Below are 26,034 nucleotides of genomic sequence, written 5' to 3'. Positions count from 1 at the left end.
GGGTGCCTCTCTCTGTCTGCAAGGAGGGTGAGAGAGGCAATTTAGGACTAAGCCAGGAACAATAAATTGGAAAGATATCTCTTACTCAACAAGATCTCATTGTCTACAATCAAGAGAAAAGGAGGGTACAAAAACCAAATAATTTCAGTTTATTATTTATTTACTCACCTACTTACTTATTTAATGAGCCACCCATTTCACCAAAGGAAACCATGGAAAAGAATGAGTAGCCAATGAATAAAGCATATCACAGGGACAGGATTACAAGATCAGCAGCAAGACAGGTCAGAGGCAAAGGCAAAATTCAAATAGCAGAAGGAGCAGGTGGTGGAGAACCCGCGAGGGAAGAGTTTGGGTTTAACCATAGGAAGTGATCAGCCTCTTTTACATATACTGTTTTTAATAGCTGATAACCCAGCATTGCCCAGGTATTTATTTATCCTAATCCTGCATTAGACAGGAAAAATCTTGATTTCAGCAACAATTAAATTAGTTACAAATGTTTTCCCTGTGCTCCCAGAAGCATCAAGGAAAATGGGAGCCCCCTTGTGGAGTACTGTGACACTGTTGCCATGGCAACTCCACTGCACTATACATTTTACAGCCGTATGGTAGAAGCCATTTGAAGGCACAACAGACTGTATCTTAACAGAACACACACATCAAGGGTTCTTAGGGGTGTCTTACCCTTCCAGAGAGTAAGTCATCTGTGTACCAAGTTTGGTTGAAATTACTTGAGAAACACACACACAACCATATATGTATACATGTCTACACACAGAGACATGTGCATGTGTATGTGTGTGTGTGTGTGTGTGTGTATATGTGTGTGTGTGTGTGTGTATGTGTATGTGTATATGTATATGTGTGTGTGTGTGTGTGTGTGTGTGTGTGTATGTATTTGTAGTGTGTGTGTCTGTGTATACACACAAATACATACACACATACACATACATACACATATTGTGCCTTTAAGACTACAGCAGGGGATTGGCTCCAAAGACATCTCCAGAAACTGAATGCTGGGGCTACAACACAAACCGGTGCTTTAAAGATAAGCCATTGCATTTCTAATAGGTTTTCCTCTCATTTTCCCCTCAATACCAAAAGGTGGTTTCCCTGTTAGGCAGTTGTATTGTTAAAGTGGTTTGAATAATATTAAAAAGAAAACTGTTTACTGTTCACATGCAATTTCCCCGGGGCTGAGAAGGGATTGTTTTTCTGAATTCCTCTGGGGACATAGAAATGGTATTGATGGCAGATTTTGTTTAGAGAGAGAATAGCATTATGGTTGTGGGAGAAACGTGAGAAAATCAGTTTTTGAAATCAGTATGAGCTTCTGCTACCTTTAAAATTTTAAAACAATCCTAAGGATTATTTTATAAAATGAGTCTTAAGGTACGGTAGGTACCAACAAAACATCTAATCACACTTCCACCAATCTGCAGCATTTTATATTTCATTTTCAAATATTTCCTCTAGCTTATATACAGGAGCCAGAAAAATTATTGGAAGCAACATTTATGTTTACGGTTGGTATTACTGAAAAGAAGATACTACTAGAAATTCCTACTTACTTCAATTTGGTTGAAGTTCATTAATGTCTCTACCTAATATTGGTTTTTTTATTTGATTAACTGTGACCTCCTATCCTCAATTCAGTGACTGATTCACCGCCTAGTTGGTAAGGAAGGTGATCTATTGAGCAGACAATCCTTAAAACACTTAAGAAAGCAGACTGGGACTAAGTTACTGGAATATTATTGAAGTGAAATGAACTTTAAAAGATTAATGTGCACTTTCCCTGCCTGTAATAGTTTCTTAATTGCAGTCACATTGTGTGTGCCAGCTCCTCTCTTGAATCCCTGAAAACAAAATAGAAAGTGCAAACACATTTTTTATCAGTTAAGAGCAAAGACCAAAATTATAAACAACTAATATTAATGTCAAAGTACCAAAATTGATTTGCTTAAAGAGCACAAAAAAGTGTCATAGATTCAGCAACGTGAATGTTGTAAGATTGGGTGATTAAAAGGAAGGCTCACTGAAGGCCTGTAAGGATACTAGATTTAAGAAGCCAATCAGGGAGTATCTCAAATAATCTCTACAAAATAGAGAAGTGATGCTGTAAAGCAGGGCTGTCAAACTCCTAGCCCATGGGCGGGATACCAGAGGTGATATTCAGCAGGTTTTGACCAGTTCTGGAGAACCGGTAGCGGAAATTTTGAGTAGCTTCGCCCCCATCTATTCTCTACCTCCCAAGTCCCAGCTGAACAGGAGGGAATGAGGATTTTGCAGTATCCTTCCCCTGGAGTGGGAAGGGAATGGAGATTTTGCAGTATCCTTGCTCTGCCACGCCCATGAAGCCATGCCCACCAAACCACGTCACACCCACCAAAGCATACCCACAGAACCGGTAGTAAAAATTTGTGAATCCCACCACTGCTGGATACATCACGTGCTGGCCACACCCCTGCCATTTTAGCGAAGCGGGAAAAAGTCCTGATATATCATGTGACCACGTGAGTTTGACACATCTGCTATGAAGCTTAGACTTGTCTTAGAAAAGGAAAGTGGAAAGAAGATATGGAAAGTTATTACCGGCATACAGAGAACTGGATAATATGAATTTAGAGCTGTCCACCAGATCTCAGCTTCTTTTCCTGCTTTTCTCTTCCTTTAAAATAGGTCTTTGATATTTTCCCATGACTTACTTTAGATCAGATCCTCTACAGCTAGGACCAAAACACAGGACGACATATATTTTACTTATGGGCTATCTTTAACGAAAGAAAAATTGATGCTGACTAAACTACAGTTCATTGCAACAGTTCATGAAGTGGCCGTATGAAATTACGACATCAATGAAAAAAAAAAGGATCTTAAGAATGTTATTTACACTTACAACCATTGCAGAATCCGCGTGGTCATGGGATCAAAATTCAGATGCTTGGCAACTGGTTTATATTTATGACGATTGCAGTATCCCAGGGTCATGTGATCATTTTTCGCGACCTTCTGACAAGCAAAGTCAAAGGGGAAGCCAGATACACTTACTGTATCAGCTGTGACATTAAATTAACACCCAATGGGGTGTTAACAATGGGTCAAGATTCACTTAACAACTGTGTCACTTAGCAATTCTGGGCTCAATTGTGGTCAAAACAAGGACTACCCATATAGAATATTTACATCTCTGATAATCAACAGGTTAAACAATCTCATAGCTCAGTGATGGCAAATCCTTTCAGCACTGAGTGCCAAAACGGGAGCATGGCTACCTGGTCTGCTGGTTTCTGACATTCATGCATGTGCAAAGAGCAGCTGCCCGGTGTGCATGTGCATGCCAGGAGATGATCTTCTGGTTTCCAGAGCGCACTTGCATACCGGGCAGTTGCTTTTCCAGTTTCCGGCACACCCATGCACATGAAAACTAACTGTTCGGCGCGGCGGAACCCAGAAGAGCAATGAGCGACACTTCCGCATGTCCGGAGAGTTAGCGTGCCATACAGGGATGGGTTCCTGCCGGCATTACTACTAGCTGCGCATTTTATTTTTTGCATTTTAAGGCGCATTTGCACTTTAAAAGGTCTGTGCATGTGCACAGTATTAGAAAAGGAAAAAAAAAAGATTGTTCTGCGTATGTGCAGAACAGAAAATCATGATGGTGGCGCTGAGCATAAAACCAGTTTGGGAGCGTGTCTGGCCAAGTTACTACATACTCAGCCAAACTGGTCCGAACCAGTAGGAATCCACCTCTGGTGCCATAGATTCACCATCACGGCCCTAGCTGATGTTTAAAAATGCTATCGAAGTGTTTCTGAATAGGCAAGCTGAATCCACTGTTATGAACTTATGAACTTCTAGGCTCTTTTGGTTCAAAAACAACTTCAACCCAATCAGAGGAGAAACAATTTTCAGAATGCTTGGAGCAGAGCAGATGTAATGGAAAAATAGCATGTACCAAAATTGTATATGAATTGAACATACAGCTGCATTGACACACAGCTGCTGAATTAGGATTGCACTGAACCACCGCTAACACAATGCCATTTAAAAGAACTATGTCCACATTAGTCCTGGATTTGGTTTGAGGCTAGAGTCCTACTATGACTATCCCAACATATCCTCGGGTGTCTTGAATTGACCTGTTTTTTCTTTTTCACCCTTTTTTGTTTTTTAATTCTTTTTTTGCAAAGCACATAAAAACTAACACAAAGTAATACAAAGCAAAAAGAACAAAGAAAGAAAGAAAGAAAGAAAAGCACATATAAAAAGGAATGAGAAAAAGAATAGAAAGAAGATTCCAAATTATCTCTTACTCTATGATTTAAAAAATCAGTTTTTTCTATTATCATTTTTTCCTAATTGTCAAAACCACAGACCATAAACAGATTTTTTTCTGTTTTCTGCAAAAAGTCTATAAGGAGCTTCATAAATGTAGATACGCTGTTTATCTGATCAAGGAAATTAATTTAGCCATTTCTGAAAGTGTCATCATCTTCACCAACCATTCCTCACTGTGGGGCATTTTGAACCTTTCCATATTTGAACATATAACAGTCTCTCTGCAGTTATAATATACAAAAACAAACTTCAGTGATTTTTATCTAATTCCTTGTTCATTAGTCCCAAAAGATAACATGGTTTTTTTTTCCAATGCTAGAATTATTCGCACTGCCATACAGCCTTCTTGTGTGAATCAATGAGCTGTAATAATTTCAAATATAGACATAATTGTCTACTGAGGCCAGTGGTGGGATTCAAATAATTTAACAACCAGTTCTCTACCCTAATGACCAGCTGGATAGGCAGGCTCAATGGTCATGTGACTGTGTGGGCGTGGCCAAGTCAACGTCACTCACATTGATGGGCGCTTCTTCTTAGTTGTTTCAATGAAACAAGTGTTAACCAGAGAGGCAGTTTCTGTAAGCAGGGCAATAAAGATTAGGCTAGAAACAACACCAGACTGTTTCCTTCCTGCCTTCCTTACAGGATTAGCCCTGTCAAATGGGAAAAAAAAACAAAATGAGATTTCTTTCAACAACCGGTTCTCTGAACTGCTTAGAAAGTTAACAACCAGTTTCCACGCATAGGTGTGAGCTGGTTGATGTCCACCACTGACTGAGGCCATTTCTTTACAGTAATGATCACCTTGTCCCAACAGGCTAGGATTTTTTAGGATTTTAGGATTTTATTGAACATTTATATGCCGCCCTTTTCCCTGAGGGGACTCAGGGTGGCTTACAACAATGGGGGGAAGGGAGTGCAAGACAAGACTTAAAAGAAAAAGAAACGTGAATAAAAGAAATTAACCATAAAAACACAACATTCACTCAACATTTGGGCGGGGTGAGAATAATCCTATCCCCAGGCCTGACGGGATAGCCAGATCTTGAGGGCTGTGCGGAAGGCCTGGACTGTGGTGAGGGTACGGATCTCCACGGGGAGGTTGTTCCATAGTGTCGGAGCTGCAACTGAGAAGGCTCTCCTCCGCGTAGTCGCCAGTCGGCACTGACTGGCGGATGGAATTCGGAGGAGGCCTACTCTGTGCGATCTCTGTGCCTACTCTGATGGGACGCAGGGAGGTAATTGGCAGGAGGCGGTCTCTCAGATAGCCAGATCCACTACCATGGAGCGCTTTATAGGTGGTAAGTAAGACCTTGAAGTGCACCCGATGATCAACAGGTAGCCAGCGCAGCTCACGGAGGATCAGTGTTATATGGGCGAACCGTGGTGCGCCCATGATCACTCGCGCGGTCGCGTTCTGAACTAGCTGAAGTCGCCGGATGCTCTTCAAGGGCAGCCCCATGTAGAGCACATTGCAGTATTCCAGCCTAGAGATCACAAGGGCTCGAGTGACTGTTGTGAGAGCCTCCCGGTTCAGGTAGGGCCGCAACTGGCGCACCAGGCGAACCTGGGCAAATGCCCCCCTGGTCACAGCCAACAAATGGTGGTCAAAACTCAGCTGTGGATCCAGGAGGACTCCCAAGTTGCGGACCCTGTCTGAGGGGTATAAATTTTGCCCCCCCAGCCTGATTGATGGAACGTTAGCCAAATTTTTGGGAGGAAAACACAACAGCCACTCGGTCTTTGCGGGTTGAGCACCAGTTTGTTAGCTCTCATCCAGTCTTTAACAGCCTCAAGGCCCTGGTTCATCACGTCCACCGCTTCATTGAGTTGGCACGGGGCGGACAGATACAACTGCGTATCGTCCGCATATTGGTGGTACTTAATCCCGTGCCTCCGAATGATCTCGCCCAGCGGTTTCATGTATATGTTAAATAGCAGGGGGGACAGAACCGAGCCCTGCGGCACCCCATAGGTTAGGGGCCTCGGGGACGATCTCTCCCTCCCCACCAACACCGACTGCGACCTGTCCGAGAGGTAGGAGGAGAACCACTGTAAAACAGTGCCGCCCACCCCCACCTCCCGCAGTCGTCGCAGAAGGATACCATGGTTGATGGTATCGAAAGCCGCTGAGAGGTCAAGGAGAACCAGGATGGATGCATAGCCTCCATCTCTGGCTCTCCAGAGATCATCGGTCAATGCGACCAAAGCGGTTTCAGTGCTGTAACCAGGCCTGAAGCCAGACTGGAAGGGGTCAAGATAGTTAGCTTCCTCCAAGGTACGCTGAAGCTGTAAGGCCACCACCTTCTCAACAACCTTCCCCACAAAGGGGAGGTTGGAGACTGGACGATAGTTATTAAGAACTGCTGGATCCAAGGACGGTTTCTTCAGGAGGGGCCTCACCACTGCCGCCTTAAGCGCGGTGGGGAGGTGTCCCTCCCGAAGAGAGGCGGTAACAACCGCCTGGATCCAGCCTCGTGTCACCTCTCTGCTGTTGGTAGTCAGCCAAGAGGGACATGGGTCCAGTATGCAGGTGGAGGAACTCACAGCTCGCATAGCCTTGTCCACATTCCCGGAGGCAACATCCTGAAACTCAACCCAGAGATGGTCTACCAAGTTATTCCCTTGTGTCTCGGCTGGATCTGCGGGGGTGGAGTCCAGTTCCGATCGAAACCGAGCAACTTTGTCCGCCAAGAACTGACCATACTCCTCAGCCTTACCCTGCAGGGGGTTCCCCGTCTCCCTCCTATTTAGGAGGGAGCGGGTTATCCTGAACAGGGCGGCTGGGCGGGACTCGGCGGATGCTACCAAGGAGGCAATGTGTGATCTTTTGGCGGTTCTCAATGCCCAAATATACTCCTTGGTGCAAGCTGTCAACAGTGCTCGGTTCGATACGGACCTATCGGACCTCCACAGGTGCTCTAGGCATCTCCTCCGGCGCTTTATCTCGCGGAGCTCCTCGGTGAACCAAGGGGGCCTCCGCGAGCCGCTGACCCGGAGGGGCCGTAGTGGCGCAATTCGGTCCAGAGACTCTGATGCCGCCGAGTGCCAGGCCGCAGCAATAGTCTCCGCCGAACTGTGGGCGAGAGCATCTGGAATGACCCCAAGCTCCGTCTGGAACCTAACAGGGTCCATCAGTCGCCTGGGGCGGAACCACCTGGTCGGTTCCTCCTCCCCACGGTGGGGGTTTGGCCTCCGGAAGTCTAGCCTCAGTAGGTAGTGGTCTGACCACGACAGGGGAATGATCTCATTTCCCCTCAGACCAAGATCATAACTCCACTGCTCCGAGAGGAATATGAGGTCGAGTGTGTGCCCCGCTAAGTGGGTAGGGCCTCGAATTACCTGGGTCAGGCCCATGGCTGTCATGGAAGCCATGAACTCCTGCGCTCCGTCAGAGTGTTCACCGAGCTAAGGCAGATTGAAGTCCCCCAGAACCATTAGTCTAGGGAACTCAATTGCTAGCTCGGCTACTGACTCGAGGAGCGCAGGGAGGGCCGCTGCAACGCAGTTGGGAGGCAGGTATGTTAGCAGCAAACCCGCTTGACCCTTGAGGTCCAACTTCACTAGTAGGGACTCACACCCGGCAAGCTCCGGAGCAGGGATCCTACGAGGAGCTAAAGACTCCCGGACTACAATAGCCACACCGCCACCCCTTCCCTGGGCTCTCGGCTGGTGAAGCACCTGAAACCCGTCTGGGCACAGCTCTACGAGGGGGACTCCTCCCTCCGTGCCCAGCCATGTCTCAGTAATACATGCCAGGTCTGCCCCCTCGTCTACAATCAAGTCCCGGACGAGGGGAGCCTTATGAATAACAGACCTGGCATTTAGCGACAGCAGCCTGAGACCAGGGTCCTGATTGCTCACGCCATCTGACCTTGGAGTGGGACTCATAGGGCCGGAAGGAGGGATCTCTGCGATATAGCGAACCCTCCTTCCCCGGTAATGGCCAGCCCTAAAGTCCCCGCCATATCTGCCTCTCCCTGTTATGACCGCAATGCTCCGACTCTCTCCCGTGGGCATAATTCCCCCAACCACCCCAATGGCCCCCGCTTGCCCCGCCAGGTCCTCCGAATCAGGCATACTCAAACACTCACGCAAACAGTCCCCACAATATAGTTAAAACACAAAAAGAATACAGCAATAATAGTACTAAAAGTGGGTCTTTCATACTAACACATTCAATCCCACGCACTAGGCTAGCTTGAGACTTTTTCCCATATGACTTTCCTCACTGTAGGTTTAACTAAATTATTGCTCCAAACATTTCATAGATTGATTTAATTTATATCCCTCCTTCCCCCATAATGGGTAGATATTGGAAGCAATGCCATGGCTATCAGAAACAAGAAGGGATTTTTTTTCATAAAGACTACCTGATTACAAAAAAAAAAAAAGTTAAGATAATGCTGCGTCCTCAACATTTCTCATCTTTCCAAGAATTGAAGCATAATATCAACATGGTCCTGTTCATTCTCAATGCTTCTTACCACTGTTGAAGTATTTGCTTTTGCTTTAATGTGTATATGTGAAGAGCCAAGGTGGCGCAGTGGTTAAATGCAGCACTGCAGGCTACTGCTAGATCAGCAGTTCAGCGGTTCAAATCTCACCGGCTCAGGGTTGACTCAGCCTTCCATCCTTCCGAGGTGGGTAAAATGAGGACCCAGATTGTTGGGGGCAATATGCTGACTCTCTGTAAACCGCTTAGAGAGGGCTGAAAGCCCTATGAAGTGGTATATAAGTCTACTGCTATTGCTATTGCTATTGCTATATCCTTTCAGGATACATAGAGCTGTCTGATCCCAAGGCAAATATTTCAATTGAGGCTTCCGAGTTCCAGCCTCAAATACAATCTGTGGCATTTTGTTAGAGTTTCTTGCAGCAATCATAACCAGAAAGCACACACAGGTAATGGATTCAGCAGGATTCATTAACTTCTATTTATATGTAATATAACACATGAAGTAAATATACAATATCAAAAACAGGTTTTCCAATGTAGTAGCAAGCACAAGCAAACACAGGCAGAGGAGAGAACAGTTTCAGTTCAGAGCAGCAGACTAGTTTACAGCTCAGCACAGACTCAGAGCAATAGTACAGAACAGTTGAACTAAGCCACGCCCAGGCTCCTTGCTGTCTCCTTGTTGCTCACACAGCAAATATTGTTTCAGTTTCCAAACATCCCTCATTGGCTGACTTAGTTGCTATGCCTATTCGTTGGCTGACCTTGTTATCATGTCTTTCAAGTCATGAACTCTCATGCACTGAGACATTTGAAGATGGGAGATATAAAGGAGGAGAAGGGCACCACAGTTGCTTCTTTCTTGCTGCTTAGGAGAAGAGAAAGTAACAGGTGAGAAGTTTCAGGGCTTCTGAGAAATCCATTTTCATTTGCTTCCAAGAGTAAGTTGTTAAGTGAGCAATACTGTTGGCTGAATTATTATTACTATTTCATTATATATTAAATTTATTTGCCATCTCTTTTTAAAAAAATAGTTTTATTAATTTTCTACTATTACATTAATAATCACCATGTTGTCTGGGTTCTTTTGTTTGCTTAACAATACAAATTATCTTCCTAATCTTTACTCCTTTTTTCCAGCCATTGATAAAATAAATTCCATGTTTGGTAGTATTCCGTATCTGCCACCCATCTTGTTTCAAATCACTTTGTGTGGCTTACATGTAATAAACATTAAAAAAAAGTTAACATCATTGGATATAAAAGGACAAAGCAGACAAAATAAAATCATTAATGAAAGATGGAGAAAGAGGGAGCTAGATATACGGGAGGAGTACAAGGTGGGATTATCTGTTAATTAATAAACTACATCCAGTCCAGAGCTCCCCACCCACAATTTCCACTACTGGTTCAGGTGAACTGGTCCAAACCAGATGAACACTACCTCTGCTTACATTGAAAATTTCCTCCTTCAGATCAGCAGAGATTCCTGAAGATGTTAGATGTAACCTTACGCATCTTATCCGAAGAAAATGGGAGATAAGAAGGGGGTGGGGTGGCGGGGTAATGAAGCATAGCTCCAGTATTGCATTTACCTAACCTATTTAAGTTGATTGTCTTTCTCTAATTATATTTTCTCCCTGGAGATGGGGATGGGATAGGGGGTTGGAGAGAAAGATAAAAACCCTGAGAATTTTTGATACCACAAAACCAGACTTTCTGACTCTATTTTCAGTATTTTAAAAATAACTGTGCAGTCTCAGAGTGACCTCCAGCAGACATGCTAAACGTAAATATGTGTTAGCATGTCTTTTACTTTGTTTAGCTTGGGTTAGTGTTAAAGTTGAAATGGCAAGGAATACATTTGGCAACCAGAAGTTCATCTGCAAAAATCGCTCTTATCGCCATCCCAAATTCCATTTTTATCTCTTACCATTGGCACTAGCATCGTTCCTTTAGTGTAATATTGAGCCGAGGTGGCGCAGTGGTTAGGGTGCAGGCCACTTCAGCTGACTGTTATCTGCAGTTCAGCGGTTCTAATCTCACCGGCTCAAGGTTGACTCAGCCTTCCATCCTTCCGAGGTGGGTGAAATGAGGACCCAGACTGTGGGGGCGATATGCTGACTCTGTAAACCACTTAGAGAGGACTGAAAGCCCTATGAAGTGGTATATACGTCTAACTGCTATTGCTATAATATTATGAGAGAAAAAGACCATTTACGGCATTAGGAATGATTCTTTACCAGGAAAACTGTCTTCTGGTGTGCAGGAGATCTTTGGGGAATACCTACACACTGATATTTTTTTCTATTTATTAAAACAGTTTTCTCTCAATTAAAGCAGCACATTTTTCACATTGGAAAGCCTGTGTCTTTTTAAAATCCTCATTTCATTATTTCTTTAAAATAATAAAAGAATCATATTCAATTATATCTTGAAGTTCAAAATCAAGTAGAAATCCAGGGGCCCACTTCCAAGTACCATGTTTCCCTGAAAATAAAACAGGGTCTTATTTTATTTGGACCCCTGAAATAAGTGCCTGGCCTTATTTTCAGGAAGATCTTATTATTTTTTGAGGTGCAGGAGGTGGCGAGAGTGTTCACCTCACGGCTGCTGCTGTTTTGCAATATTTCAGGGAGGGCTTATTTTGGGGGGAGGGCTTATTTTAGCACATGCACTCAAAAGCCTGATTGGGCTTATTATCCAGAAAGGTCTTATTTTCAGGGGATCTACTTTGTATCTGAAAACTTTCTAAACTTCCTAAAAACTCTGTTGTTCAGCTCTTATTGTTAAACATTGCTCTATTATTTAACCCAAACCTCTTTTTCCAAAATAATAACAGCAACTACTACTACTACTACTACTACTACTACTACTACTACTACTACTACTACTACAACAACAATAACAACAACAACAACATCATGCTATTTTACTCTATGGGTTCTTGACCTATTCTTGGTTTCAACTTCTGCCTTTTCTTGCAGATGAAAACTTTCCAAATATTTGTATTTTGAACTCTTGTGTTATGTCTAATTCATCATATTTGCAGCTCCTCAGCTCATTTTTATCCATTTGAACACTGGTAATTCTGAGAACTGTACTTCTAACACATCTGTTGTGCACATGGCAAGAGAGGTTGTGGTAAGTCATCACTTTCTGTATTAGAGCTATAAATTAAAGGTCTCACAGTAAAGCCCAGGAGTGTTGTTGTTGTTGCTGCTGCTGTTGTTAAGACCCTGTAGAAACCAGAGTGTAAAACTTGAAAGCAGTCAGCTAACAGATTTGGCAAATAGCCCCAAAAGCTTGGCGAGAAAGTTCAGAACAAGGCAATTTTATACCTCCAAAGCATCTATTGGGCCTAAGCAAATAGAGTTATATTCTGCATGTTAATTCCATCCAGCAATTATTTATGACATGAAATAGGGATTTGAATTAACTATCCTTTATAAAATACCCTGGGAATGAATGGATTAAATTAATTAATAAATAGGAGGATTTTAATGGTTTAACTTCACCAGGGAAGGAGTTTTAAATTCTGATCCAAGATGTTGTGGAGCTGTTCACATCTGGCAAATTTTGAGCACTGAGGGATTTGTGGTGGCATATTGATGCACAGGTTTTATACTTTCAACAGATGCATTCGTCTTCATTATTTCAAAGAAAGCCACATAGACACTGGCTTCCTTTTTCCATCACCTAAGATGAGCAAGCAGTGTTGCTATGTTTGTTTGTTTATTTGTTAATTGGATTTATATGCCGCCCTTCTCCCAAAGGACTCGGGGCAGCATACAACATTAAAAAAAGCATATTACAAAAGTTAAAAAGGAAATTAAATAAAGTATCCAAAAACAAACCCAATTAATATTAACAATACAATTTTAAAAATTAGATTAAAATTAACAATTAAATTAATCATTTATTTTATTTTGCTCAGGCCAGGCTGGCTTGCTGGAAAAGCCAACTTTTTAGTGCGTGTCAGAAGGACCAGAGGTCGAGGATTATACGAAGCTCCGGGGGCAGCTCATTCCAGAGGGAAGGCGCTCCCACAGAGAAGGCTCTCCCCCTGGGGGTCACTAGCCAACACTGTCTGGCCGACGGCACCCTGAGGATGCCAACTCTGTGGGATTGCACTGGGCGGTGGGAGGCTACTGGTGGCAGTAGGTGGTACGCACGTACCAAGGGCCTAAGCCATGGAGCGCTTTAAAGGTCATAATTAGTACCTTGAATCGCACCCGGAAAACAACCAGCAACCAGTGCAGGCTGCCTAAAAGGGGTGTAACATGGGAGCTCCTAGGTACCCCCATGATAATCTGTGTGGCCGCATTCTGGACCAGCTGAAGCCTCCGGGTGCTCTTCAAGGGCAGCCCCATGTAGAGAGCGTTGCAGTAGTCCAGGCGAGAAAGGATAAGGGCATGAGTGACTGTACACAGAGCATCCCGATCCAGAAAGGGGCGCAACTGATGTACCAGGCGAACCTGGTAAAAGTGCCCCCTGGTCACAGCCACACAGATGTTCTTCTAAACTAAGCCACATATCCAGGAGGACTCCCAGATTGTGGGCCCTCTCTGAGTGGGGCTAAAATTTCTCCCACTATCATCAAAGATGGAACAAGATGCACAAATCAGGATGACGGAAACCACAGCCACTTCGTCTTGGAGGAATTGATCCACACAGCCCTCCAGGCATCAGGACATCACGTCGAGGGCATCATTTGGGTGGCTTAGGTAGAGATGAAAAGTTGGGTATCATCAGCATATTGATGATACTGTACCCCAAAACCATGGATGATCTCGGCCAGCAGTTTCATATATATGTTGAACATGAGGGGTGAGAGAACCGACCCCTGGGGCACCCCCACAAGTGATGCGCCTTGGGGTCGATCCCTGTCCTCCAGTCAACACAAACTGCAACTGATCTGACAGGTAGGAGGAGAACCACCATAAAACGGTGCTCCCCACTCCCAACCCCCTGAGTCGTCACAGTAGGATACCATGGTCGATGGTATCGAAAGTCACTGCGCGGTCTAATAGGACCAGGACAGAGGAGCAGCCCCTGTCCCAGATCCACCAGAGATCATCAACCAACGTGACCAATGCTGTCTCCGTGCTGTATCCGGGCCTGAAACTGACTGAAACGGATCCAGGTAGGCAGCTTCATCCAGGTACTGAGGAAGCTGATATGCTACTTCACTCTCGCCAACCTTCGCTACAAAACGAAGGTTGGAGACCAGATGATAGTTGGCTAAAGAAGCTGGGTCCAGGGAAGGCTTTTTAAGGAGGGGCCTAACCACCACCTCCTTCAAGGCAGTGGAAATGAAGCATTGGTAATCGCCTGGAGCCAGCCTCGTGTAACCTCCTGGGAAGCCGAAACGAACCAAGAGGGACACGAGTCCAGCACACAAGTGGCAGCACTAATGCTCCCCATAATCCTATCCATGCTCTCAGGAGTCACAAGGTCAAACACATCTCAGATAGTCTCCACAAGATTCATCCCCATCGACTCGCCCAAATCTATCCAGTCAGAGTCCAAGCCTGTCCGGTTCTGAGCGATTTTAGCCTGCAGATACTGAACAAATTCTTCAGCCCTACCCTGCAAGGGGTCTTTCCCAGTTCCTTGGTTAAGTAAGGAGTGGGTCACCAAACAGGGTGGCTGGGCAGTTATCTGCAGACAGAAAAATGTTGCCGTTTCGCCGCTTTCATCACCACTAAGTAGGATTTAATATGAATTCTTACTAGTGTTCCATCAGATTCAGACCTGCTGGCCCTCCAACCACTCTCTAGGCATCTTTTTCAGCATTTCATCTCCCGGAGCTCCTCAGTAAACCAGGGAGTTACCCAGGATCGACACCGGGTCAGAGGCCGCAAAGGCACAAAGTGATCCAAGACCCCAGTGGTCGCCCTATACTAGGCTTCCACTAGGGCTGTGGTCGAGCTGTGAGCAAGCGATTCAGTAAAAGTCCGAAGCTCCATCAGGAACCTTTCAGGGTCCATCAGACTCCTGGGGTGGAACCATCTAATTGGTTCCGCCTCCCTGCAGTGAGGGGTAGCAGTATGGAAGTCAAGCCTGATGAGGAAATGATCAGACCATGACAAGGGTTGGATAGAAATATCCCCTAAATCTAGATCATTCATCCACTGTCCAGATACAAAAATCAGGTTGAGCGTGTGCCCCCTGTTTTGGGGGTGGGTGGGTCTTGAATTAATTGAGTTAGGTCCATAGCCGTCATGGAAGCCATAAACTGCCGAGCTGACTCAGATGTCTCACCAATGGAAGGCAGATTGAAATCCCCCAGGATTATCAGCCTGGGGAAATCAACCACCAATCCAGTTAACATATCTAGCAGCTCCGGCAGGGCCGATGAAACAGGTACATAACAAAAAGGCCCACCTGGACTCCAAGGCCCCATTTCACAAAAAGGGTTTCACCTATCTGAGGCACAGTGACCTCCTACGGTCTGAAACTTTCCCTAATAACCACTGCCACCCCACCCCACCTCTGTCCTGGGCTTTTGACTGGTGAAACGCCCAGAAGCCTGGTGGGCATAATTCACTAAGGGGAACACCTCCCTCATGGCCCAACCAGGTCTCCGTAATGCACACCAGGTCCACTCTACCCTCTTGTATGAGGTCATAAATGAGGGGAGCCTTATGTACCATGGACCTGGTGTTAAGTGACACCAGCCGGAGAATAGGGTCCTGTAATCCCGAGCACCTGGGGTTGCGAGAAGGGCGATGAGGGTTTGAACGAGTGATCACTCTTAAACGGCGAACCTGCATCCCCCGAATATAATTTGGCCCTCGGCCCCCACCAAATCTGCCTCTCCCACAAACAGTAGAGATGGTAAACCCCCCAATGGAGTGGTTTAATGTCTCCCCTGGAATCCCAACCCTTCCCAGCACTCCCAACCCACACCCATTAGTTAGCTCTGGCCTGTGCCCTGTCAGACTCCCCCCCAAGCCTGTCTGAGCCATCCGAATCAACATTCCTCCCCCTTAAAATTTGATTTAAAAACCCCTGTAAGAAACCCCCAAGAAGTCTCTTCTTCGCATGCCACCTCTCGGGATCCCAAGATCCATCATTAAGGAATAGCAATATAGCAATAGCAGTAGACTTATATACCGCTTCATAGGCCTTTCAGGCCTCTCTAAGCGGTTTACAGAGAGTCAGCATATTGCCCCCAACAATCTGGGTCCTCATTTTACCCACCTCGGAAGGATGGAAGGCTGAGTCAACCCTGAGCCAGTGAGATTTGAACCGATGACCTGCTGATCTAGCAGTAGCCTGCAGTGCTGCATTTAACCACTGCGCCACCTTGGCTCTAGCGTCTTGATAGGCAAGAAGGCCATCCCCGGGAAAGGGGGAGTTCTTGACGGGAACTCCCGAAGGGAGAAAAGTTCTGTAGTTTCTCTAAATGATGTTTCCATGAAGCTATTGAGAGTTAGCTTTTTGGCATAAAAAGTAGCGTTGTGACACATAATCAATGCAAAATAACAGGAAACAATGACCTTGGCAGCAAGTAGACAAGAGCCTTGTGAAAAACTCACTTATCCTTTTGAAATGGATTACTACATGATATGGTTGTGCTTGGAATGATCAGTGGTAGAAGGAAACACGGTCACCAAAAACATGATGGCTAGATACCACCGAAGCCAACACCAGCCAGAGCATAAAACAACTGAAAGAAGCCATATAAAAATCAGAAAACATGGTGACAGCTGATCCATATTGAGCCACGGTGACGCAGTGGTTAGAGTGCAGTACTGCAGGCTACTTCTGCTGACTGCCGGCTGCCTGTAATTTGAAAGTTCAAATCTCACCAGGCTCAAGGTTGACTCAGCCTTCCATCCTTCCAAGGTGGGTAAAATGAGGACCTAGACTGATGGGGGTAATATGCTGACTCTATAAGCTGCTTAGAGTGGGCTGTAAAGTACTGTAAAGTGGTATATAAGTCTAAGTGCTATTGCTATAAGATCACTGAATACCAAACACAGTTGAACAGATAACATTATCAACATCATCATATAGCAATAGCAATAGCAGTTAGACTTATATACCGCTTCATAGAGCTTTCAGCCCTCTCTAAGCGGTTTACAGAGTCAGCATATTGCCCCCAACAACAGTCCGAGTCCTCATTTTACCCACTTCAGAAGGATGGAAGGCTGAGTCAACCCTGAGCTGGTGAGATTTGAACAGCCGAACTGCAGAACTGCAGTCAGCTGAAGTAGCCTGCAGTGCTGCATTTAACCACTGCGCCACCTCGGCTCTGGGCTATACTATAGGGTCTATAGTATGTCTTTTTTGCAGTTGACTCATCTGCACTAGAAGGAGAAACTAGGTACAGAAGATATTGAGTACCTATTTCTATATGAGAACTCCACATACTGAGACTATATATACAGTACATACATGAAAAGAAGACACATTTATCTACAGTTTGCGAATGCTGTTTCATAAGGAAAGAAACAACTTGAGAAATAATTGCCCTAATTTAAATGGAAATATTACATCTCGTATATTATAGTGAGAAGACTGTCACAGTTGATCCATGATGTGTCTGCTCATTGTCCTAACCAGATGGTAACTATTCAAGCATAATATCAAGACTCCCCCCTTTTTTATCAAATGTGTCTCATAATTAAGCATGTTGAGGGTAGCATAATCCCAGAGAGGGTGATGGAACTATGCTAAGCATCTCATTGTGCATCATAAAACATGGCAGTGTTGTGGTTGCCATACATAGCAGTATCAGAGTAAAGTAGTATTAGGCATTTCTGCTTCTTGCTATTAAATACAGTATGTGTATAGCAGTGGTGGGATTCAAATAATTTAACAACTGGTTCTCTGCCCTAATGACCAACTGGGTAGGCTGGGCTCAGTGTTCATGTGACTTGGTGGGCGTGGTCAACTCAACGTCACTCACGCCGATGGGTGCTTTCCCTTAGCTGTTACAATGTAATAAGGGTTTACATTGGAGAGGCAGTTTCTGTAAGCAGGGCAATAAAGATTAGGCTAGAAACAACACCAGAATATTTCCTTCCTGCCTTCCTTACAGAATTAGCCTTGTAAAGTGCGAAAAAAACAAAATGGTATTTCTTCCAACAACCGGTTCTCCGAACTGCTTAGCAAATTAACAACCTGTTCTTCTGAATAGGTGCGAACCGGCTGAATCCCACCACTGGTGTATAGGTATTTCATGCTTGATGCAAGTTCATATAAAGCCAACTTCTAATACAGAAAGGGACCTCAAAGTTTGTGAAAATTCTTGGGAGTTCTTCACTTTAAAATCATTGGGCCTGCTGAATATATGCTTAAGCGAGAGGGTGAAATTCTTCAAAACAGGATTATATGATAGGAGCCATCCATCTATTTTCTCTTCTATTCATTCACCTTTGTACACACCCTATGCACAGAACTGGATGGCTAAGCTTTTAGATCTGCCCATTTCCCCCCTAATCAGTGTAAGAGTAGCTTGTGCTGGTGTACCAAATACAACGGGGTGATCTGTTCCATGCTCAATAAATGCTAAAGTGGACGAGGAGGTTGAAATGAATGTGGAATTGGTTTGCTTCTAGTGGTGTGGTGGTGTGTTGATCAGCTGTTTGGCATTCAGAAGTGCAGTGCAGCAATATTGGCAGGAAAAAAAATGTGCCTTCAAGAATGAGTGAGCTTTAGTTCCTAGAACTGAGTTTTCAGCGTCAACTCTCCAAAGTGTTGCCTGGGGAAATCTGGAAGCTGAAGACGCCAAGGTTGAGAAACACTGATGAAGAGAACCTCCTAGGATAAAGGAAGCTGTAGACCAGAAGACTATGTCTGATTTATTTTGGCCATGTCATGTGCACAAATTCATTGGAGAAATCAGTGATGCTAGGAACAAGAAGAAGGGGCAAACAAAGAACACCCTGACTTGATAACATTGACAATGATACAAAGATGAACATCCAACAACTGGAACAAGCTGTGCTTGACAAAATAGCATGCAGAGCACTTGCATATAAAGTTGCCAGGAATCGAACATGACTGAATGGCTAAAACAACAATAGACACGAAGAGGGAGAAAATCTTGAATCTGAAGCAGCTTTGGCTGGTTTTTTATAATGCCTAAAAGCTGTCTCTTTATTCGGTGTATTCTAGAAGTTATTCCAAGGAATAACTCCAAATTGCTATGTGGCTGTTTGATCATCAGGACCTTTCACATCTTGGTAAGCAAAGAGTCTCCACTAATGAGAAGAATATTTCAACTAAGAGAAAGGACAGATTCTCCCCTCCCCATTCAGTCCACTTACTGCCCAATTAAGGCCAGTAATTAATGTATGACCTTTGAGCCATTGTAAAATGGAAACTTCTCAGTTGTTAATCATGCTAAATAGTAAAATCAGCAAAATTTGCCTACTGGGAAAATCAAAGCCTGCTCAGTTCTCTATGTGTAGGAGCAAAATGCCACCAGAAGGGATTTTTCAAAAGGCACAGGAAAGATGAAGGTATAAAGGAGTAAAGCAATCATGGTGCAACATAGAGAAAGATACTTCCTTAAATGCCTAGTTGAATATGTATGTAGGAGGATAAATTATTAACATAAAAATAGTGTGAGTCAAAAGCTGAGACAAAAATGTTACAGAGATTTTCCCAAATGATGTTTAGATGTGAAAGCATCTAGCAGGATATGGATGGAAATGCTCACTTTTTAAAGTGGTATTAAACATAAACGGAAGAAGGGAAAGCAACAGAGTGGGATTCTACCGGTTCGGACTGGTTCAGGCGAACCGGTAGCTACAACGATCAGCTGGGAGCAAACTGGTTCACCCTGACTATCAAGTGGGTCCTCCCTCCCGCCCCTGCGCTTTACTTACCTATATTTTCTCAGCTGAGTCACAGGGCAGAGTGAATTGCCATGCCTCAGCTGTTTTACTCCCCAGCAGTAATGCAGAAGGTAAATTTTCTCCAAATGGTGCATGTGCACATGTGCAGTGTGCACGCATGCGCAGTGCTCATCAGGAGCATACTATCATGGAACTGGTTGTTAAAACAGTAGGATCCCACCACTGGAAAGCAGTAGTATTTAAATGCATTGTCTGTGATGTAACCCATAGCTTTTTTGGCACCCCAAATTACATTCTAATGCATATTTAGCAAGCAGCATGTATACTCCTTGCTATTTTTCCCTTAATTTCCCCTTTTCTGTGTTAGAAACCTACCTTTTTGACTTTATCCTAGTCAAAAACTAAACTCCTGTTATTACATTGCATCTGCAAAAAAACCTGTCATATTACACTAAAGCAATTCTTGGAGTGAAAATTGGAAGATTGCATATCTACATTAGAGTTATTGGAAGTTGCATAATTGTCCAGTTTAAAATAAAAGATGTCATTCCACACATCTCCCACGCACTCCCATGGCAATTATTTTATTACATTTTTTTTATGACTCCTCTCAGATTTCTGCACACATTTCATTTGAACATAATGTGCTAGATGCATTTCCACAGAAAAGTAGTGTTTTAACAAAAGAGAATTGTTTCTGTTTAAATCTCACTTTAGAATCTGTCTTTAAGAAATGTCTTACTAGGCCTTCTTCAAGTTCCAATTTTTAGGGTGATGTGGGGAAGAACGTTGTTCCCATATGTATCCCTGCTTCCAACTTGTTAATTATTTTCCTTTGGCAAGAATATAAGGAGAGGTCAATTTAATCCATCTGATATATGAAGTAATCAATCTAATACACTAATATTCAATGAACCATCTAGATCAGGGGTGTCAAACTCAAGCCCTGGGGATGGGCTGGATCCCACCCATGAGGTGCGTAGAACTGGCCCATGGGCCCACCCTGGAAACAGCAAAGGATCGGTCCACGGTACCTCTTCCAATGAAAAGGGAGCTCGCGAGGGCCACATGTGGCCCCCTCAAGCTCCATTTTCACTGGCAGAGTTCCAGGAGGCCATTGCAGCCAAAAATGGATCTCAGGAGCCCATTTTCACTGGCAGAGCCACCACAGGTGCCTCCCAACACAAGTGATGTTATGCTGGCCATGCCCATCTTGGCCACACCCACTGAGGTCAAAGCCAACCCGCATGGCCCTCAATGAAATCGAGTTTGACACCCCTGATCTAGATGCATTCAGGAAATTGAGAAATATGGATTGGAGAGTAAGAGCCTTAAAGGCCTTCTTCCAATCACATTCTCCCAAGGAACTGGGATTTTTAAAATACTTTATTTTAATGTGGTGGCACAATCTGCCATCTTCACTAGGAGCCCCAGGTAAATGTACTCTCCATGTGCTGTTTTTTCAGAGTATAAGACTCACCGGAATATAAAACGCACCAAGGTTTTGAAGAAGCAAATGAAAAAAAAAAGTTTTTGTACTCTGCAAACCTCCCCAAAACAGCCCATTTTCCGTGGAAATGAGCCTGTTTTTTGTCAAAAAAGGGCATGTGTAGCCTTTAGGAGGCTTATAGAGTCCTCTTGGAGGATGGGGGCAAAATTGAGCAAAAAGCGGGCCTTTTTTGCTCATTTCTGCCCTCCCCAGCCCCCATGAGCACTCTGAAAGCCTCCCAAAAGCTATGCATGACCGTTTTGATGAAGGGGGTGGGATTTTGGGAGGCAAAAAATGCTGTATTCAGTGTATAAGATGCACCCAGATTTTCAGCCTCTTTTTTGAGGGTGTGTCTTATACTCCAAAAAATATGGCATATGTTTCATTTACTTTTAAAGCCATCCAAATGGATGTTCTTCACCATATCGCCTGGTAGCAAATCCCTCAAATTAACCATGTGTTTTGTAGTAGCGGTCCTGAATCTTCCTGGATTTAGTTGTAATTAATGCTCCCAAGTTGTAATTTTGAGAAAGAGGGAGGGGAAAAAAACCATTTCTATCCCTATTTTCTATTCTAGTTTTAGAGTTTTTCTTTCTGAGCAAAGAAGTCCCAAATCATGTAAATGAATTGTGTCTTTCAAAGCAACTTTTATATTTGACTGACCAAGTTTTTCCCACTCTACATCAAACAGAATTACATTTTATTTCTACTGTTATTGTTGCCTAGGGGAGTCCTGACATTTTCTGAATCACCTCTTTCCACTTCCATTATATGTTCTATTATAGCGTTCTCCCATAATAACTCTAATTCACTGTGACAAAATTTAGAAACAGAAAGCAGATGTTTAACCCTATCTGTAAAACTATAAACAAAGAGCCGAGATTCAAAAAAAAGAACTCTGTTCCACCCGCCTTATTTTCCTTTACCCTTTGGTCTTCTAATCATCTACTGCATTTTCTCTCTTTTATGTTATGTCTAGATTTGGATTTTGCTGCCCAAGGTGAAGGATAAAGCAACTTCACATTCTACAAAAGACTTAACTACAAAAGTGCTTGATGATTCTATTCAGGTCTTTTCCTGCAGCATCTGGCCAGCCTTGAATAAGTAGAGTCAGTCATGGTGAGTTCTTGGATGGCTGATCAATAGGAAACCCCAGGGTGAAAAGCTAGACTGGGAAGAAAAAGGGGAAAGGGGGAAAAGACCATAATAATCCACTTCTGCATTGTTTCCAAGAAAACTACTGTATTTTTCGGAGTATAAGACGCACCTTTTTCCCACAAAAAAAGAGGCTGAAGATCTGGGTGTGTCTTATACACTGAATACAGCATTTTTGGCCTCCAATAACCCCACTCCCTTCACCAAAATGGTGAAGCCTTTAGGGGGCTTCCAGAGTGCTCTTGGGGGCTAGGGAGGGCAGAAATGAGCGGAAAAAAGGACATTTTTGCTCAATTTCCCCCCCCCCCCCAGCAGCCCCAGGAGCACTCTATAACCCTCCTAGACTATGAATGTCCTTTTTTTGACAAAAATGGGCCCATTTTTTCTTATTTTTGCCCCCCCCCCCCGAGCACTCTATAAGCCTCCTAAAAGCTAGTCATGCCCATTTTTTTTTTTGAAAAAAATACAGGCCTGTTTTCGCGAATTATGGGCCATTTTTGTCTGCAGAGTGCAAAAACTTTTTTTAAATTTGCCTGTTCAAAATCGTGGTGCGTTTTATACTCCGGTGTGTCTTATACTCCAGTGTGTCTTATACTCTGAAAAATGTGGTATGTGGAATTTGTGAAATCTCTACAGGCAAGCTAATTTTCAAGGTATTTTTTAGCCAATATTTGCGTAACAATTCAGTACCATTTCTATTATGGTATTGAATTCCAAGTTGGAATGGCAGGAAATTAATGGAAGGCTTTTCACATGCTATGAATGCAGTTATCCAATGATTGGTGTAGATTGAAGGGATTTAATTCAGATTATTTTAAAGGAAAAGAATGTCGGTCATGACTGCCAAACACGTGGCTTGAGGACCGGATGTATCATGCGCTGGCCATACCCATGCCTGGTTTAGTGAAGGGGAAAAAGTCACATGATGCCACCGTGATGACATGAGTTTAACATCCCTGATGTAGGTGATGCAAGGCTGACAGAACAGCAGCTACTACCTCAACACTTTGCCTAGTGAGAAGAATGATCTTATATGAGGTTCTGCCTGACAAACTTCTGATGATCTTCTAAGTATCAGTACAGTAGCAATAGCAATAGCAGTTAGACTTATATACCACTTCATAGGGCTTTCAGCCCTCTCTAAGCAGTTTACAGAGTCAGCATATTGCCCCCAACAACAATCCGGGTCCTCATTTTACCCACCTCGAAAGGATGGAAGGCTGAGTCAACCCTGAGCCGGTGAGATTTGAACAGCCGAACTGCAGTTAGCTGAAGTAGCCTGCAGTGCTGCATTTAACCACTGTGCCACCTCGGCTCTAATCTACAGTCCAGATTATGGAGTAATTTGACCCCCTCAGTGCCATCATGCTTCTACCTACTGGAAGATTCAATACTGTGATAGATTTCTATTGCTATGAACCACTAAGGACAATATGTACAGTGACAGCTGACAGATGGACTGTGATTTTGATCCCATTTCCTTTCCTGCTTATCTTATTGTTTCTATGTATTATGCCTCCTAGAGAGCCAATTTGGGATAACGATTAAGGTTAGAAACCAGGTCACTGTGAGTTCTAGTCCTGCCTTAGGCACAAAGCTAGCTGGGTGACATCCCTTTCTCTCAGCGCTAATAAGGAACCAATGGCAAACCACTTCTGAAAAAACATTGCTAAGACTACAGGGACTTGTTCAGGCAGTGTCCCAGAATCGGACATGATTGAACAGAAGGGGGGAGAGAGAGGACAGAGATGGAAGGATGGGGGAGGGAGAGGGAGAAGGAGAGAGGGAGAGAGGGAGAGAGGGAGAGAGGGAGAGAGGGAGAGAGGGAGAGAGGGAGAGAGGGAGAGAGGGAGAGAGGGAGAGAGGGAGAGAGGGAGAGAGGGAGAGAGGGAGAGAGGGAGAGAGGGAGAGAGGGAGAGAGAGATCCTACTAGAGCTTGACTAATATCCTCTGAATTAATTCCAGTTCTGCATCTACTTGCTCACTCTAGCTTTAAGGTAACACCACTTATAATTGTAACCTAATAAAGTGCTTATAACCTGTTTATCATGTAACCTGTATCTGTGTAGCTTTTCTTCCATCCTTATCACCCCGACCAGAGATGGTATTCAGCCAGTTCACACAGGTTCTGAAGAACCAGTAGCAGAAATTTTGAGTAGTTCGGAGAACTGGCAAATAGGCTCGCCCCGCCCCCGCTGCCTCCCAGCCGATCTTGTTGCCCTGAACAGGAGAATAGAACTGGAAAGCAGGTTAGTGGGATGGGCAGGGAATGGGGATTTTGCAGGAGCCTTCCCCCAGGAGTGGGGAGGGAATGGTGATTTTCCAGTAACCTTCCCTTGCCATGCCCACCAAGCCGCACCCAAAGAACCGGTAGTAAAAAAAAATGAATCCCACCACTAACCCCGGCTTACCCTGATTTTAATCCTACATCAGTGCATCTGATGAAGTCAAGATGCAACTCATGAAAGTTCCTGCCCTTTAATAAAATGTGTATTTGGAAAACTCCTAATTGGATCCTTCTTGACTTTTTGTCATCATAGAGTAACATGGATTTCCTTCTACAATGCTGTATGTGATGCTATTCCTCCCCCTTCCAAATGCCCTCTACGGTTGTTGTGCCCTAAAAGTAGCGATAGCAATAGCACTTATATTCTGCTTCACAGTGCTTTACAGCCCTCTCTAAGTGGTTTACAGAGTCAGCATATTGCCCCCAACAGTCTGGGTTCTTATTTTACGGACCTTGGAAAGATGGATGGCTGAGTCAACCTTGAGCCACTCAGAATAAACTCCTGGAGTGAGCAGTATTAGATCAATTTCCCCATTCCCCATTCAACTTTTTGGGGAGGGCGGGATCTGCAAAATCCCAACACCAACTAAGAGCAAACCCCAAAAGAAAAAGAAGATAACCCAGAAAAATACAGACCTACTTAGAAATAATAGTAAATTCTTTATTGATCTTGGTGGGGAACAAGTTAATTTTTAATGGCAAAGATTAAAAACAATGAATATGAAGCTCATTAAAAATACACCCACCAGTGTATAACATGCACTATAAACATAACTTTTTGGAGGAAGAAAAAGGGAAACGACTAAAATGATGCATTAAATATTTCCATCACAGTAATATTGAGATATCTTTTTTTTTTTTAATGCCCCACTGACACCCATTTTCCAAACCACTTGACTAAGCACAGTTTAAAAGAATAGTTCGGCAGTAACATACTACTACTGGTTCTGCCAAGTGCGAGAATGTTATTTAGCATAAATGTAAAATATACAGCAAGGGACTGTTTATATGGATGCACAGAACAAAATAGACATTTGATGTCTCTCCTTTGCTTGCCTCGGTGCAAGTATTTCCCCGAGATAAAAAGAGCCAGAGCTTTTCCTACAACTAGGCTCTGCTTTTCCCATAATTTAGCATTCCTGATGGGTTGTTATTGAACATTGCAGTGCTGGTCTTAATTCCTTCATTTACAAACATAGTGGAACTATATCTTCTACTTAACAGAGGAAATGCTATGTTGGACCCTACAATGATTAGCATTGATTTTGAATTAGCAGCCGTGAATTAAAAAAAAAAACCTGCAACATATCCAAGCAGTTAAAAGGTTGTGTTATTTTTCTATTCAAATATTGCGTAACACATTTATTAGAGAACAGAAAGATCTGGGCATCAGATGTGGGTTGCAGGATCTGGGGCCATTTATCTTGGATTTATTTTTTTTATTCCGCAAAGTTTCTTGAAAACATAGTGTTTG

The sequence above is a fragment of the Thamnophis sirtalis genome, unplaced genomic scaffold, assembly GCF_051295495.1.
Source record: "Thamnophis sirtalis isolate CommonGarterSnake01/CBP01778 unplaced genomic scaffold, rThaSir2_p1.2 scaffold_10, whole genome shotgun sequence".
Taxonomy (NCBI): domain Eukaryota; kingdom Metazoa; phylum Chordata; class Lepidosauria; order Squamata; family Natricidae; genus Thamnophis; species Thamnophis sirtalis.
Note: the sequence above shows the minus strand (reverse complement) of the source record.